This window comes from Peromyscus leucopus, chromosome 2 (assembly GCF_004664715.2).
Source record: "Peromyscus leucopus breed LL Stock chromosome 2, UCI_PerLeu_2.1, whole genome shotgun sequence".
In the NCBI taxonomy this organism is placed as follows: domain Eukaryota; kingdom Metazoa; phylum Chordata; class Mammalia; order Rodentia; family Cricetidae; genus Peromyscus; species Peromyscus leucopus.
In genome coordinates, this window is record NC_051064.1 from 120,279,095 (window position 1) to 120,296,353 (window position 17,259).

A 17,259-nucleotide genomic window follows, 5' to 3' on the forward strand; every position below is an offset into this window, starting at 1 on the left:
AACAGTCATGATATTAATCACATTTGTGTATTCATGATTACATTCACAGTATTCATTCAATATTATATGGTATATAGTTATAATTTAAATGTTGAATGTCATTTCTTGAAGGAGTGGAGGTCTTAATTACAGGCTTACACACAATGGAGGACCTGGGGGCAGAAGTTCGCTCTGATTTTTACAATCTTGCATTAAGCTTTTAACGCCCATTATTCAGGATAAACAGACAAGGACTTCCCTTAGGCTTCAGGAGGTGCGACCAGGTAGGAAATTAGCTTTGGGAGGATATCAAGTCAAGGTCTGCAAGCAAGGCAACAGTTACCCAAAAGGGGTCAGACCCCATGTAGGTCCCCCTTTTATTTAAAAAATGAGCTTCTGAATGGGTTGTGCTGGACGACAGCAGGGTCACCTTACCCGTATTGGAGATGCCTGGCCAGCCACACAGTCCTCTGTCTTAGGTTGGTTGAGTGCCCCCCCAGGTATTACATCTCTGAATACTCATTATCATACTGCTCATCATGTTGTGAACAGCATGTTAATCTACCAAAGATCTCAAAGTGACAATGGCTTGCAATCAGTGTGTTTGATACAGAAAAGACCAATAGAGGTCCTATCTCCACCCATAGCCAGTAAGGATAGTATTCCCAAAAGTAACTGGACCTTGAGTTTATAATTTTATAATTCTCTAAGACAAAATCAAGATGTATATAACTACTGAATTAAATCTTATCATGCCCAGTAAGAATGAAAGATTAATAACTGTAATTAGCTACTTTTTTGCCAGGGTCTGCATTGTGCTAGCTGTTAGTAAGCATTATAAATGTAATCCCAAAACAGTAGAAGCGGTTGCACCATTGTTATAACAAGCACAGCGGCAGTATCAATGTCAGATTCTCTTCTGATTTGTCGTGGACATCCATTGCATGATACAACTCCAGGAACACGAACCGCCAAGGCCCATTTTTCGTTGATCCGAAGCCATGACTGTGGCTGGCAGCAACTTCTGAGAATCCAATCTCATCGCTAGAGTTTCCTAGGCTTACATTAATGCTTGATTAAAGCTGGCCATATTGGCTTCTCATCTCATTGGTATCAAAGGGTTAGATTTTTTTCTATTGATGGACCCATTTAGTCTCTGTCATGTTGGCGGCTTCAGCAGCAGCCACAGGTCACATTCAGTGTTAGGAATCCAAGAGGACCTCATTGTCCTGAGAAGACATAACCAAAGGTCGGGGCCACACCGACACTAGATCGGGTCTTCTTCCACGTGCTGTAGAATTTCCTTCCATTGCTCCAGAGGGTGATTTGCAATGGGAAGCCCTCCAGTCGCTTATACTGCATCAGATCCTCCAGCAGAATCCACCGATAAAACTCCAGCAGAATCCACTGTTAAAAAGCTACACAGAGAAACCCTGTTCGAAAAAACCAAATACATAAATAAATAAATAAATAAATAAATAAATAAATAAATAAATAAAATATATAAAAACAAGGGAAAGAATAGAATGTGGAGGGAATGATGGTCCCTAGTTCTCCCTTTTTTTTAACTTAGTAAAATGGGTTGTTGTGTTTTAATTTTCAAATGTTTCTATTTATTTTTTATTGTTTCAAAATTAATACTTAATTAATCTTCTATTATCATCTTGATAGAGTATGTATTCTTATCTTTTTTATCTACGTTTGAATTTTATTTATTATTCGTTTGTTGGTTTTTATTTTCTTTTTTTATATTGTAGGTGATATTTATTTCTTTTTTGTTTTGTTTGTTTGTTTTTTTATTTTATTTTACATACCATTCAGTTCTACATATCAGCCATGGGTTCCCCTATTCTCCCCGCTCCTACACCCTCCCTTACCCCCAGCCCAACGCCCCATTCCCACCTCCTCCAGGGCAATCCTCCCCCGAGGACTGCGGATTCAACCTGTAGATCAGTCCAGGCAGGTCAGTCTCTTCCTTCCCAGACTGAGCAAGTGTCCCTGGCATAAGCTCCAGTTCAAACAGACAACTCATTGCAAAAGAGCACGACTTGGTCCCATTGCCTAGTTGCCTCTCAAACTGATCAAGCCAATCAACTGCCTCCACCTATTCAGAGTGTCTGATTCCAGCTGGGGGCCCTCAGCCTTTGGTTCATAGTTCACTGTGTTTCCATTCATTGGCTATTTTTTTCAATAATTTGAGTAAAACCGAATTTTAAAGACCCACAGTCATCCTAGGAACCTCATGCTATATTAGTATTAGCCTCCATGGTCTATGAGTTGTAGTCTGATATTCTTTATTTTACATCTGCATCCATTATGAGTAGTACATACCAGCTGTCGTTTCTGGGTTTGGGTTACCTCACTCAGGGATGATTTTCTAGTTCATCATTTGCCTGCAAATTTCATGCTTTCATTGTTTGTCTCTGCTGAGTAGTACTCTTTGTGTATATTGTACCACATTTTTTTCATCCATTCTTTCTCGTTGACGGCATCTAGTTGTTTCCAAGGTTCTGGCTATTACAAAATAGTGCTGTATGAAACATAGCTGAGGCATATCTTTATGGTATGAATCAGCATTTCCTTATGGTATAGCCAGAGTGCGATGGCTGGTCTTGAGGTAGTTCAATTCCTAATTTTCTGAGAAACTAGCCATACTGATTTCCACAGTGGTTGTTACAAGCTTACATTCCCCCCAAACAGTGGAGAGGTTCCTTTGCCTCCACAATCACTCTCAACGTGACTGTCATTGGTGTTTTGATCGTAGCGATTCTGACAGGTGTAAGGGCTATCTCAGAGTCATTTGATTTGCATTTACTCTGATGATTAAGGATGTGGCATTTCTTTAAATGTCTTCAGCCATTGTGATTCTTGTATTTGTGAATTCTCTGTTTAGCTCTTTAGCCCATTTTTTAAGTGGACTGTTCAGTATTTTGATGTCTAGTTTCATTTGAGTTCTTATATACTGTGGAGTCAATGCTCTGCAATGTGGGTTGGTTGAAGATCTTTTCCCATTCTGTTGCTGTCTTTTTGTCTATTGACTTGTCTTTGCCCTGCAAAAGCTTCTCAATTTGTGAGAGGTTCCCATTTATTTTATTGTTGTGTTCAGGGTCTGTACTGTGGTTGTTATAATTTAGGAAAATATCTTTGGTACCAATCGTTCAAGAGTGCTTCCTACTTCTTTTCTATTAATTAGTGAAACTGGATTTATGTTCAGGTCTTTGATCCACTTGGACTTGAGTTTTGTGTATGTGACAGATATGGTCTATTGTAATCTTTACATATTGAGATCCAGTTATGCCAGCACCATTTGTTGAAGATACTTTTTTTTTCCTTGTATAGTTTTGGCTCCCCCCCCATTTGTAAAAAACCAGTGGGTTCATATGGTGCATGGATTAATGTCAGGTCTTTCAATTCAAATTCCATTGGGTCCGTATGTCGGTTTTATACCAGTGCCAGCTGTTTTTATTTACTATAGCTCATATAGTTAGAGTTTGAGGCAGGGATGGTTATGCCTCCAAAGGTTGCTTTATCGTATGGAATTCTTTTAGCTATTCCTGGGTCTTTTTGTTTTCCATATGAAGTTGAGTATTTTTTCTTTCCAAGTCTTGTGAAGAAATTGTGTTGGATTTTTGATGTGGATGCACTGAATCTGTAGAAATGCTTTTGTAATATTGCCATTTTACTATGTTAATCCATACCTATCCATGAGCATGAGAGATCCTATCCATTTCTGATATCTTCTTCAATTTCTTTCTTAAGATCTTTAAAGTTCTTATCAAAAGGTCCTGCACTTGATTAGTTAGTGTTATCCAGGAATTTTACATCATTTGTGGCATATTGTGAAAGGGTGATGTTTCTCTGACTTCTTTCTCACCCTTTTATCATTTGTGTTTGGAGGGCTACTGATTTTTTGAGTGTCTTGTAATCCTCCACTTTACTTAAGGAGTTTATCAGCTGGTAGGAGTTCCCTGGTAGAGTTGTGGGGTCATTATGTATACTATCATATCATCTGCAAATAGTGGAAAGTTGACTTCTGGCCTTGCCAATTTGTATCGCCTTTGATCGCCTTTTGTTTTTTATTGCTCTAGCTAGAACTTCTTAGTACTATATTGAAGAAATATGGAGGAGTGGACTACAGCCTTGTCTTGTTCCTTTAATTTATGGTTATTTGCCTTGAGTTTCTCTCTGTTAATTTGATGTTTGCTGTTGGCTTGCTATTAATTGCCTTTATTATGTTAGAAAGGTTTCCTCATTGTATTCCTATCTTTCTAAGACCTTATTCATGAAGGGTGTTGGATTTTGTCAAAGGCTTTTCAGCATCTAATGAGATGATCATGTGTTTTTTTTTCCTTCAGTTTGTTTATATTGGTGTATTATATAGAGCTGATTTTCGTATGTTGAACCACCTTGCACCCTGAGATGAATCCTACTTGGTCGTGTGGATAATTGTTTTGATGTATTCTTAATTCGGTCCCAATATTTTGTTGAGTATTTTTTGCATTCAATGTTCATGAGGGAGATTTGGTCTGTAGTTCTTTCTTGGTTGCATTTTGTGGGTTTGGTATCAGGGTAATTGCTCATCTTCTTTATGTGTGCATTTAGAGCTATAAAATTTTTCCTCTTTGACTCCTTTTCATAGGTCCCATAAGTTTGGGATATGTTGACTTTTCATTTTCAATTGAATTCGGAGGAAATCTAATTTCATTTCCTTATTTTCCTTGATCCATTATGTTTCAGGTGGAATTTATTACAGTTCCATTGCAGTTTTTGGGTTTTCTATAATTTTTGTTGTTGTTGAGTCTAACTTTAAGGGCATGGTGATATTCTGATAAGATACAGGAGGTTTTCCAATTTTTTGTATCTGTGAGATTTGTTTTGTGTCCAAGCATGTGGTCAATTGTTGAGAAGTTCCATGAGTTTGCTGAGAAAAAGGTTATATCTTTTGATGTTAGGATGGAATGTTCTGTTGAAATCTTATAAGCTCCATTTGGTTATAACATCTGTTAGTCCTTTATTTCTTTGTTAAGTTTCAGTCTGCTAGATCTGTCTGTTTGGTGAGATGGATGTGTTAAAATCTCCACTACTAATTGTTGGGTTTGATGTGCATTTAAACTTTAGTATGTTCTTTATGAAATGTGGGTGCTTTTGTATTTGGAGGCATAAGTTTAGAATCAAGAACTCATCTTGGTGGATTTTTCCTGTGATGAATATTTAATGTCCATCCTGGATCTCTTTTGATTTATTTTAGTTTGAAGTCTATTTTTTTAGATATTTAGGATAGATACAACCAGCTTGTTTCTTGGTTCCATCTTGCCTTGGAAGCCTTTTCCCACCCTTTACTCGGAGGTGTGTCTGTCTTTGAAGTAAAGTGTGTTCTTGTATGCAGCAGATGGATGGGTCCTGTTTCTTATCCATTCTGTTAAGCCTGCGTCTTTTTACAGGTGAGTGAGACTTGATATGATGCGATATTAATACCCAGTTGATTGTTTATTTACTGTTATTTTTTGTGGTGTGTTGTGTTGTCCTTTCTGTGGTTGTATGTTGTGGTGTCGGATTATCTAATTGCTTTGATTTTTCATGGATGTGTTAGCTTTCTTTGTTAGGATTTTCCCTTCTAGTGGCTTTTCTGTAGGGCTGGGTTGTGGACAGGTTATTGATTAAATCTGGTTTTTCCTGGAATATTTTGTTTACTTCCGCTATGGTGATGAGAGTTTTGCTGGTATAATAGTCTGCGTTGGCAATCCTTGGGTTTTTCTTTCCTATAAAAGTGGGTCTTTGGCGGCCATTTTAAGGGAAATTTTTTTGTTTTTTCCAGGGGGGACCTTCTAGCTTTCATAGTCTCTATTGAGAAGGCTGGTGTTATTCTGATGGGTCTGCACTTTATTAGTTACTTGGTCTTTTTCCTTGTAGCTTCTTAATATTTTTTCTTTGTTCTGTGTGTTTATGTTTTGATATTATCTGGCAAGGGGACATTTTTTGGATCCAGCCTACTTGGTTTCTGTAAGCTGTCTTGTATCTTCATAGGTATTTCTTTTTTAGGTAGGAAAGTGTTCTCCTATGATTTTGTTTGAATATATTTTCTTGTTGCCTTTGAGTTGGTATTCTTCTCTCTATCCTATTATTCTTAGGTTTGGTCTTTTCATGGTGTCCCAATTTCCTGGCATCTTTGTTTTATGACTTTTTTATCTTTAGAGATGAACACAGGACCCTGAGATTTAAGAGTCTCATGCTCTACCAACTGACTGATATTGGTTGACTTACTATGCGACACTCACGGTAGTTAAAAGGAAAGATTTATTTAGTGAGTAACTTACCAAAAAAGGACAAGGTAGGTTGTTGGGGTCTGGGGAAAGGTTATCGAGGCCAGCGGTGATTCTCTGGAGCTTTGCTCATCAGCTCCACCGTCTAGGGTCCAGGAACAAAGAGCATGCTGGCCCACCTAATCTCAGGTGTCCTGGCACCTCCCTTATGGCCCTGCCTGTAGGTGTGACAGTTGCTGAAGCCTCAATGGTTGGATTTCCAGAATCAAAGGACTGGAATGGCATTCACTCACATGAGTATTTTAAGGTTTATTGATTACCTAGTTCCAAGGGGGCCTTTGCTATGTCCAGCGTGGGATATCAGGGAAAAACAATCTACATACACTATGTTCTTATGTTGTAACTTATTCTCTAAGACAAAAATTACATCAAAAAATTTTTTTAAAAGGGGCTATTAGTTTCACAGCATTCCGAGCAGGAAACTCTAGACATTACAAGCTCTATATCAGTCTACTTTATTTCTCTGGAATGAAATTTGCTCCATAAACTACCAGTTCTTTCTAGATCCCTAGCTCATAGCCAGCTAATGACTAACTCTATGCTTTAACCTCATCTTCACCTGCTGTTATCTTCTGTCTCCATCTCTTGCTACTCTCTACTCCTGGCTCTCAGAAAACTCTACTTCAGATCTGCTTACCCTCTGTTGAAACCTCGTCATCCTTCTCTTTCTCTTCCCCATGCTGTTCTCTCTCTGTCTAACAGAAAATACCTGCCCTTCTTCCCTGGGGCACCTTGTTTCCCTGCCTCTTCAGGAATGTGTGTCTACCTGCTCACCTGTATGTAAAAAACCTCTTTATTTTCAGTCAAAGTGCTCTAGAAACACTGGCCTCTTCAAGAGACGGGAATGGTCTGAGCTTCATTAGCACAGGGTTTGTCTCCTGCCAGCTTGCCTCTTAAGTCAGACAGGGCATTTAGTAACTTAGTGGGTAAGCAGATCTGGACTGAACTGTTTACCAATAGTCTGGCACACAAGGATTTCATAGCAGAAGACAGATGAAATATTAAAGGCTGAGGGTAACACCAAATATTCATAATAAAATGGCATTGCTTTTTTGAACAGACCTGGCCAGTCAAAGTTAGTTTAATTACACAGCTGGACTCTATGATATATTCTTCAGCCTGCAAGAAAGGTTTTGTTACTTTTTTATGTTGCATTGTTTAACTCTGTGAAAATTGTTTTACTGTGGCTCGTCTAAAAAACACCCTGATGTCTAATAAAGAGCTGAATAGCCAATTATCAAGGCAGGAGGAGAAAGATGGCTGGCAACAAGAAGGATAAATAGTAAGGAAAATCTTGGGATATGAAAGAAGGAGAGGAAAAGGAGGAGAGGAGCTGGGAAGCCAACCACCCAGGCACACAGCCAGCCATGCGAGTAAGAGTGAAAGTAGATGTACAGAAGTAAGAAAAGAAAAATCCCAGAGCAAAAGTTAGATGGCGATAATTAAGTAAGAAAAGTTTGGCTAGAATAAGCCAAGCTTAAGTTCTGGGCATTTATAAGTAATAACAAGACTCTGTGAATTTATGAAAGCTGGGTAGAGGGTCCTCAGAGACCAAAAACAAGAGAGCCAAAGAAAAGAGAAAAACAACCAACTTACAGTTTTGTCGTTTGATGTTTGTGGATGTTAATCATTGTTTAGGGGAGTTGGTTGCAAGTTATTGTTGGTCGATGGTTAGGTAAAACTAAAAACCACATTAGATATCAGGGATCTCCCTCTAAAAAGATAAAAAAGGGGACATAGGAATGGTAGAATAAAACGGTGGAGTTTTCTGAATCTACTTTTAAACAGAAGCAAAAGCGATTAAATCACAGAATATTTTACATTGGGTATGTATTTTTGTATTATTTGATGAAATTTAAAGTAGAATATACTGCATATATGTTTCTATTCTGTTATAAGGAATTTTTAATATATTAAGACAAATTTCAGGTTATTATGTTTTAGCATACTGTGTGTTTCGACCATTGTTTAAGGTATTGTGCCTATGCAGCTCATTAAAAAAATTGTAATGTATAGTTCTAGTCTTGAAAGTTATTTACAAAACTATTTAAGAGTACTAATTAAATACAGTGTTAGTGGTTAGTCATCTATAACAAATCAACTTGGAGTCATGTTAGGTTGTTTTCAGGGTTCAAAACAGAGATAATATTTTAGATAGGTAGGTGGTCTTCAAAACACTTCAAAGAGCCTTACTTAATGGCATTTCAGATGCTTTTTCATAGCATAAGGCTTTTATACAACGGCGATATATCTGCTCTTGGCAGCACCAATCTACTTCAAAAGATAATGGGCATTGAAGAATCTCCTATGGAGTTTGCTTTCATTGTGGGCAAATTTAGCCCACTCAGCAAAAATTTTCCTTGCCTCAACTGCTCACAGGTTATGCTGTCCAAATTGGATAGCAGGACACAAAAAAGATGTGACTACCAAAACTTTGCCAAGACAAGGCCAGGACAGCCTTCAAAATTCCTGCTTCACAGAAAAGTTTGTCAGATAGTCTAGGCTATAGGCCCAAAATGGATCTGCCCAAGTTTGCAGGAGGAACCTTGGGTGACTTTGTTCACACAGCCAGTTGTCCATTCATTTCTATAGTTTAGATATGTTTGCTCTTCATTTTAGATTATCAGATAAAATTTTATCTCCCTTGGGTCTCTGATGGGGTTGAGACTAGATATTTAACCTTTTTATTACGAGTAGTTATTACCATGTTTTTTCTTTGTTACTATTATTTCCAAAAAGTACTTACAAAAGGGGTACAAAGTTTATGAGGTTGAGGAGACTTAAAAGCTCATGTTGTTTTTCAAGAAAATTGTCTTAAGTTTCTAAAGAGATTATTTTTAGGTAATTCATTATGATAGATGTATTTTAGGTAAAAAGATTAGGATAGAATAATGTCTCTGAATTTGCTAAAATACTACAGACTGGACATGTAAATGTAATTTCATTTAACAATTGTTCTTATTGTATAAAGTTTTACTTGTGTTAGAGTTCACCCTTGCCTGTTCATTTAGACAAATAGGGGGAAATGTGGGATAATTTGATCGCCTCATGTAAAAGTGCCTTCTGATTGCTAATTAAAGAGCTGATTGTTTTTTTTTTTTTTTTTTTTTTTTATACATAGTTTGTCAGCGGGAGAATTGCAGAAAACTTTTGGGGAAAGAGAGGAACTTTGGGATGAATCTAGGCTCATGAGGTTGATGCCAAGCAAGATGCTTGAGCAAGTCAACATACCAATGCAAGAGAGGTAAAACTCACATGGCAGAGTTTACATTAATTAGAATCAATTAATTTAAGACTATAAGAGCTAGTTAGGAACAAACCTTAAGCTAAGCCAAACTTCATAATCAATAATAAGGCTCCATTGTCATTGTTTGAAGGCTGGTGGTTCAAGAAAAGTCTGAAGAGGAAGTCTACTGCATACATAGAATATCCACATAAAATGAATTGTAAATGGCCCTTGCAATATATCATACAAAAATAATTCATTCAGAAAGGATCAAAATCTTAAAAGTAACTTTAAAAAAACACCAGGTAGTAAATTCATATAATTGGATCAAAGAAATAATTTTTGTTCTACTTCAAAATGACCAAGAACAAAATTGCTTGGTCAGGTGGTGGAAGGATATGTTTAATTCTAGCACTACTTAGGTCAGAGATTGAAGGATGCTGCATTTGATGCCAGCCTGGTCTGCATTAAGTTCCAGAGAGATTGGGCTACCTAAGTAAATCCATCTTTATTATATTTTAAATTATATTGATTGTATTATATCAAAGAAAAACTTTTATAACACAAGGACATCATCAAAAAGCAAAAAATTTTCCTCTGTATGGTGCCCATCTGTAATCACAGCACTGCAGAGGAGAATGCAAGAAATATTGAATGTTAAAGGCTGTCTTCAGGAATGTGAACAGTTCCTGATAGTCTAGGAAATGCGAGAATTCTAAAAAAAAAAACTATATATTAAACAATAGTAATGAGATAAACTATACAACAATGTGACCCAGAATAAAAATGGTGGGCCTGAGGCCCTTAGGAAAGATTAATCACGGTACTAAATGAGAGAAGGAATCTGCTGATTGAGTCAGGTAAGAGCTACTCTGAAGATGACGAGTTAATCCATACCCAACCACCAGGAAAGGGTAGAAAGGGAGCCAGCAGTCATAGTCAACAGTTGGACATGCCCTTGGCTTCTGCCTGTGAGGAGAAAATGGGACGCTCTGCAGAAGAATCCAGCTTTCTTCATTCTAGATGTCTTTGACAGATGAGGTCATCATCTTTCCCCATAGGACCACACTGATCATGTGTGAAGTGTGTCTCTGAGTTATATTACTTGCTGTTCCACAATCTATTCAACTCACTTCTGTCATTGACAACACAACACTGTGTTAGGCATATAGGTCTTCAGCCTTCTGCTGTCTCTACTGTCATGCTATCCAATTAGCATGTTTTGTGTTTGTTTAGGGTTATTGCTGTGATTTTTCTTAAAAATATTTCCCGGCTACATAAGTGAATACTACTGCTGCCTTCAAGTTAGAGCAGCCACATACAGACCACGGACACAGAATTTTGTATTACCATCTGTCTAGACAAAAACTTCCACCTGCTGCTGTCAGCTGACCATACTACGTTCTTTGGCCAAAGACATCATGTGACAGAGAAGCAGGTCACTCTTGGAGCTGAGTCATTGAGTTTGTCCACTGTTCCTCTCCTTCTGTTCTAGGGTGATCATGTTTGGGAGATAAAATTTCTACTTCAGGGTATGGATGTGAAAGTTCAGAAGGTCATTCCCAAGCTACAGCTGAGGAAGAGCAAAAAATGGTTCTTTGCAGCAATGATCGAGTAGGATACTGCGGTTTTTGGAATTGTTACCTTGTGTAGCCTGTCAATCAAGATAGCCACCTTGGTTTCACAGTGGATTTACCTAAGTTATCAAGTGCTTATGTTGGTCAAATGCATAGGATAGCTAATTAAATAAAGATGTTTGTCCTGTACCAAAAAGGGATTATCACTCCAACTTTCCCCTGGGATTGTGGGTGATAATCTACCCTTACCATGCCCATCACCTTGAGAAATGCCCTCTTATTGAATGTCTTTGTTTCTCAGGATTGACCATGGGGTTGAAGCAAGGCTGTGAAGCATTGTAAAAGAGTGAACCTGCTATGTCTCGCTCAGGGGAGTAGGCTCGATTGGGCGCCTAATGTAATGTAAGTAGATGGAACATTAGAAGAGTGTAACACAGTCAGGTGGGTACACAGGTAGAAAACCTTTACAGCGGCCCTGGTGGATGATCTCCATAATTGCCATGGCAATATTGAACATAGGAGGCCACAATGAGGGGAAATGAAATCAATACCCATAAAAAACACTCAGAGCTGTCCACCATTCTCAATGATGTGGGTATCCATACAAGCCAGGCCTACGCACTGCAGGTGCCCTCACAGAATGTGTGTTGACCTTGTTGGGCCCACAATGGCAGGACTCATTGGTGAAGAAAGTAATGTAACAAAACAGATGAGAAACCCACAGAGACACAGGACCCAGCTGCCCAACTGTAGCACCAGTCCCCAGTTGAGGATTACAGTATAACGCATGTGGGTAGCAAAATGGCACATAATCGTCATAAGCCATAACAACAAACAAGGTGCTTTCAGTAGCAGCCAGAGAACCAAACACATCATTGTTAGCCAGCAGGCCAGCAAAGAGATGGTCTAGAGTGAGCAACAAGATGCACCAACATCTGGGGCATGTGTGGTGACAAGATCACATATCCAACAGGGCAAGTATACAGAGGAAGAAGTACATGGGAGTGTGCAGCTTGTGTCCAGGCAGATTCATTGCATGATGATGAGCCCAGTGCCAAGGACTGAGCAATAGGTAGATGAGAAGAACAAAATGAAAGAGGATGCTGTTGGTTGTGGGGTCACTGGAGAAGCCAAGCAGGATAAACTCTTTGAAACCCAGCTTTGGTTCTGCCTTCTGATCATCCACATGGTGGGGCTAATAAGATAATCACATTCATTTATGTGTCACCTGAACACATGTCAGCTATAGAGGGAGAAAGGGCAGATTACGGCTATGAGATGGTTCAAAGTTAGTGTAGCAAACTGACTGTTGTCCAGGGAACCAGCTTGTTCAGAGCTGCCTGTGCCTCCAGTTCCAGGGGATCTGACCCTTTCCTCTCATCTCCACAGGCAAGAGATAGACATGGTGCACAAACATGTATGTAGGCAAAAACCCATACACCTAAAATAAAAAAAATAGTACTTTTTAATTAAAAAAAGAAAGGCTGGGTGTGGGTTCTGAGCACACTCTTCAGTTTCCATGCACACTTCTCAAGTTACTGAACCCCAGTCTCTTCATCTATCAAATGAGGCTGATGACACCCATGTCTCAGGACTATGATGAATATCTAAAGCCTCTCAAAGAACTCCTGGAAACACCATGTAACACATGACATGTTGCATGCAGTCTCACATTCTCATTCCATCCCTGGGAAGGGAGAGTTGAGATCCTCACAGTAAGAGCCTCCCAGCTACACCAACTGAAATGAGAAGCTCTGGGGCCAACTGTCTCAATGAATGAGGTGAGAGCAATTGAGGAAGGATCCCCAATCAGTCTCTGAACACACACACACACACACACACACACACACACAGGACAAACATATGCAAAATATAGTAAACATTAGGCCAGGCTGTAGTGGGGCACGCCTTTAATCCCAGCACTCGGGAGACATAGGCAGGCAGATCTTCGTGAGTTTGAGGCCAGTCAACAGAGCGAGATCTATGAAAGGTGCAAAGCTACACAGAGAAAACTTGTCTCGAAAAGCCAAAAAGAGAGAGAGAGAGAGAGAGAGAGAGAGAGAGAGAGAACGAATTAGATGAAGAGAGAACACATGTCATTCAGACACAGGCCCTCACACATACAGTCCCATGAGAAATTGATAGGGATTCACAACAGCCCCCATGGTTGGCATGTTTTGCAGACCTCCTTCTCCAAGAAATTATTCCTCGGTTTGGGGTCCTGCTTCCCTTCAGTCTGACAATGGTCTGGAGTTCACCTCTCAGATTTCTCAGACACTAACTAAGGCTCTTAACATTCTTGGCATTTTCATATCCCATACCATCCTCAATCCTCAGGAAAAGTGGATCCTACCAACCTGTCTTTAAAAACTATTCTTACTAAGATGTCACAGGAACTTCACCTTGACTGGGTAAGATTATTGCCTCTAGCTCTTCTCAGGTTCTGGGCTCTTCCTAAAAAGCCTCTTTCAATTTCTCCATTTGAACTAATGTATGGAAGGCCAGTTCTAACACCAGGTCTTTTATCTGACCTTCCAACTGTTCTAGATAGTCTGTTAATGCCCCTTTTATGTCACCTAAGGTCTATGCTATGGAGCTTTACAGATTATTCCTTACCTCAGCCATGTGACAATAATTGCCTACCTCCAGTCCACATGGGGATCAGGTTCTTCTCTTCCCTCCAGGCCAGCCCCCTTCACCCCTTCCCCCTAAGTGGCAGGGACCCTTCAAGGTAATTCTTGTGACTCCTACAGCTGCTAAACTCAAGGGCTTCCTAACTGGGTCCACCTGTCTCATCTAAAACCTTTTCTCTCACCTCCATCCCAGGAAAATCTCTCTTCATATACAGTAAAACAAGCAGGGCCTTGTACTCTCAAGCTCCAGAGGACCTCAGGAACCACTCCCTTCTCACCAATTCCAGAGGAATAAGGTATCACCCCTTCTTTTCCCAACTAGGGCCACACAGAGCTGGGGGCAAAAGGACGATCAGAGATATCCAGGTGGTAAGAAAAAATGTAATATAACAGTCTATCATTGTTCAATACTCAGCAACTGATCACATGCATTTCCTAAATGCTAAACTAATGAAGGGAACAGGTGTCTTAAATAAACTACCTCTAATAAGGCTTGTCTCAGGTAAAAAATAAGTAGAGTACTAAGGCCAGATCTACCTCAGATAAATATCAACTCCAAAGAAAAGTAATAATGATTCTTTTTTCTCTAAGCTTTTTCTCTGTTACCAGTATCTTGTCAGACAAGAGGCTCCCAGCCACACCACAAAGGATGGACAGCTGCAGAACAAGGGGCCGGCAGAACTTCATTCCAGGACTCCCATCATCATCCCAGGACTTCAGAAACCACTTTCCCCTTTTCCCCAAGAGCCAACTAACACCCATCATTCAGCCGGAAGCAGTGTTTGAGAGAACCAACACCCTATCCCCACTCATCTGCTATTTAAAACAAACAAACAAACAAACAAGAGTCCGGGATGATAGGGATTCACAACAGCACCCATGGTTGTTCATGTTTGCACATAACCAGTGGACCTAGTGACTTCAGCCTAGCCATTTCCAGGTCAAAACATTTCGCAGGACCAGGACCCCATGGCTTTGCGTGGTTGTATAAAGCACATAGCCCAACCATGTGATCTACGCGCATGTGTGGAAGAGCCACATGGGCCTGTGTGCGAAGGTGTCGCCAGACTTTATAAGCCTGCGCCATGTTTCCAACTCCATCTTTATTCCCATGTCTTTTCACAGGCCTGTCACGTCTGTCTCTCTTTCCTATCTTAATAAAACTCTTGGTTGAATTCTGTCGTGTTTCATGACATTTCCTCGCAGGGTAAGAGTGCCGCTAAATAACTAACAGTAATGACAGAGGTTCACATGTGCAATGCACTGGAGACACTGGAGTCTTCCCAGGGAAGGCTGATGAACTATGTGGAAAAGGGAGCAGCAAAATCATTTCTTCCCTGTTTACTCCTACCTCCCTCTGCACACAGATAATCAATTCTGGGTGTACTTAGGACTTGAGTTTAATCTAAAGCAACCAATTTTTGAAATCAAATTGATAAATATATCAATCATTTTAAGGGAAACAAAGGTAAGACTTCTTTAAAAGAGCACTTTCCATGGAGGGAAAAATAATAATCTAGCATAAGCAAAGTGAGTACTCAAAATATTTATAGAAAAGATTAGAAAAGCACAAACATAACAACAGATGCTCCAATGGAACAGTGAACAATATTTAAAGGGCATTTCACAAGGCAGCTGTCTAGTGAGCACTGATGAGGCTCAGGTCCTCAGCACCATTACTCATCTGGATATTGCAGGAGAACACCACAGTGCCAATGCCCACCCGCCTGTTCTCCATCTCACATCACCACACACCTACCAGCATGGCCACAGTCACAGATATCTAGTGTTGACAAGAGTAACTGGATCCGATGCGAGAGTACATTAAAATGATCCCCTTAGTGTGTGCCTGGCTGTGCTTCCTAACGTTGAACACACTTAATGCATTGCCCCTCAATACATATGTTAACTACAGTTCTGAAACAATGTTTAAAACACAAAGGCACATAGAAACACATGCTCAGGTAAAGACATGTAGATGAAATTTCCAACCACTATTCACAAAAGTCCGAAATAAGGCACCACTCATATGCTAACCAGCAAGACAATGGTTAAGGTGGGAATTGCTTTTCATGGCAGTAGAAATATGAAAGAGACTTCTAGACATCCTCAGTCTTCTCTTCCCCTGTTGTCATTCCCTCTCCTGACCACTCTACTGCTCATGACCCTCACCGATGTCCTTCCTTTCAGCCCAGGTCAGGAGCCCATCATCTCTGCCAGCAGTTCTGCATCAGCATCTCCACCGACTATGGTGGTATTTTATTTGTACTGAAATGTGATTTTAATTGTATGATAATAACTAAAGTTGCCTGGGGTCAGAGCTATTAGAGCCATAGCAAGAGCAAGGCGGTGGTGGCGCATGCCTTTAATCCCAGCACTTGGTATGCAGAGCTAGGTAAGTCTCTGTGTGTTCACGGATACAGCCAGCATTGGAGACATACGCCTTTAAGACCTGGATGGCTTTACTTACAGGCAGTGACGAGGCAGTCACGTGTTTGGGTTTACAACCAATGAGAAGGCAGAACAGAAAGACTATCTAAAGACAAACACACAGGAAGTAGGTCTCTTTCAGAGAGGTAGGAGCACCACAGGAGGAAGGGTAAGATTTTAGCTCTGAGCTCTGACCTCTTGGCTTTCTCTTTTACATAGGTTCTGTGTTTATTATTTAATAAGATGGTTGGTTACATCTACATTTGGCACTCAACGTGTTGGCGAGAGTTTCCACCTAAAACCTGAGAAAAGATTCTAAAACGGAGCTAAAAACAGCTTCCTAACTGTCTCTTTCAAATGAGTGGCAGTTGCAGGTTTGAGCAACTGTTGCGTTCCTAGCGTGTGCGCTCGATCTGCCTTATGGTGGGAAAGAGGCCCTGCAAGTGGCACATTAAGCTGCATGGTGGATTTAGCCTTTGCTAGTACAAAAAAAAAAAAAAAAAAAAAAAAAAAAGAGGATTCTGGGCTACACACTGCTTGGATAAAAGCATAGATCCACACTATCTCCCAGAGCTGGCGTTAAACTACCACCGCCATGTTGGGAAGCTGAGGTGGGCGAGCCAGGAGCCATAGTGCTGTTTAGGCTTACAAATGCCACAGTTTAAAGCAATAGATTCACAATAAGACAGATTCAGATGGAATAAGACTTTAAATGCTTTACAATGTGTGTAAAAATGTACATAGGCTTGAAAGAGAGAGGAAAAGTAACATAGACAGTTATATAAAGAAATAGAAAGTTTTAAAAAAATAAAGTCTTTATAGAGAAAGTAAAAGTAACATAAAAAAATAAGCCATGTAAAGATGGATATCACACAGAGAGTCTGGATTATATTGTCTTTGAGATTTTTAACTGCAGAAAAACATTTGATCGTAAAAGATGTTGAGTTAAACCAATATGTATATATTAAAGATTCCTTGAATTCAAAATTTGGATATAAGGATGTGTTACTTTGGAAAGGAGACTCTGCTTTTGTTTTCACAGAAAGCAAGAGGCTATGGATTTGTTCCAGATTAAGATACATCAGGTTTGACCA

The 17,259-nt window shown here is 39.7% G+C and overlaps 1 pseudogene; it reads right to left on the reverse strand.

The window, feature by feature from the left end:
• Positions 1-11,399: 11,399 nt before the first annotated feature.
• Positions 11,400-12,290, reverse strand: LOC119087501 (annotated as a pseudogene).
• Positions 12,291-17,259: the final 4,969 nt, after the last annotated feature.